Source organism: Trichechus manatus, unplaced genomic scaffold (assembly GCF_000243295.1).
Source record: "Trichechus manatus latirostris isolate Lorelei unplaced genomic scaffold, TriManLat1.0 scaffold00073, whole genome shotgun sequence".
Classification (NCBI taxonomy): domain Eukaryota; kingdom Metazoa; phylum Chordata; class Mammalia; order Sirenia; family Trichechidae; genus Trichechus; species Trichechus manatus.
This window is the reverse complement of record NW_004444009.1, coordinates 13,029,931-13,031,432: the sequence shown is the minus strand read 5'-3', so window position 1 is coordinate 13,031,432 and position 1,502 is coordinate 13,029,931.

Sequence of the window (1,502 nt, the reverse complement as noted above, 5' to 3'; positions counted from 1 at the left end):
TGTCAACTTGGCTAGGTCATGACTCCCAGTATTGTATGATTGTGTACCATTTTGCCATCTGATGTGATTTCCCTATGTGTTGTATATTCTATCACCATGATGTAATAAGATGGATTAGTGGTAGTTATATTGATGAGATGTACAAGATTAGTGTGTATTAAGCCAATCTCTTTTGAGATATAAAAGACAGAAGCAAGCAGAGAGACATGGGCACGTCATACCACCAAGAAAGCAGCATCAGGAACAGAGCATGTCCTTTGTACTCGGGGTCCATGCACCTGAGAGGCTCCTTGACCAGGGGAAGATTGATGACAAGCACCTTCCTCCAGAGCCGACTGAGAGAGAAAGCCTTCCCTTGCAGCTGATACCCTGAATTTGTAGCCTACTAGACTGTGAGAGAATAAATTTCTCTTTGTTAAAGCCATCCACTTTTGGTATTTCTGTTATAGCAGCACTAGATAACTAAGACACATTTTATACCTATTTTACAGAGGATTTTTATCAGGAATGGGTGTTGGACTTTGTCAAATGCCTTTTCTGTGTCAATTGAGTTGATATGTGATTTTTTTCTTTACTTTTATTTATGTGGTGGATTACATTGATTGATTTTCTAAGGTTGAACCCTCCTTGCATAACTGGTATGAATCCTACTTGGTCGCGGTGTATTATTTTTTGATATGATGCTGAATTCTATTGGCTAGAAGTTTGTTGAGAATCTTTGCACCTATAATCATGAGATATATTAGTCTGTAATTTTCTTTTTTTGTGCTGTATTTGCCTGGTTTTGGTATCAGAGTTATGCTGGCTTCAGAGAATGAATTTGGAAGTATACATTCCTTTTCTATGTTCTGAAATAGTTTGAGTAGTACTGGTGTAAGCTCTTCTCTGAATGTTTGGTAGAATTCTCCAGTGAAGCCATCTAGGCATTTTTTTTTGTGGGAGTTTTTTTTATTACTTTTTCAGTCTCTTCTCTTGTCATGGGTCTGTTCAGATCTTTTACATCATTTTGTATTAGTGTGGGTAGGTAGTGTGTTTCTAGAAATTTATCAATTTTCTCTAGGTTTTCAAATCTGTTGGATTATAGTTTCTCATAACACTCTGTTATGATCTTTTTTATTTCAGTTGGGTCTGTTGTAATGTCCCTTATTTCATTTCTTATTTGGGTTATTTGCATCCTCTCCTGTTTTTCTTTTGGCAATTTGGCCAGTGGTTTGTCGATTTTGTTGATCCTTTCAAAGAACCAACTCTTGGTTTTTTTATTCTTTCAACTATTTTTCTATTCTCTGTTTCATTAATTTCTGCTCTGATCTTTATTACTTCCTTTCTTCTGGCGGATGTTGGCTTCTTTTGCTGTTCTCTTTCTATTTGTTCCAGTTGCATAGCTAATGTTTTCATTTTGTCCCTTTCTTCTTTTTTGATGTGTGCATCTATTGCTATAAATTAACCTCTGAATGCTGCCTTTGCTGTGTCCCAAAGGTTTTTGGTATGATGTGTTTTCATTC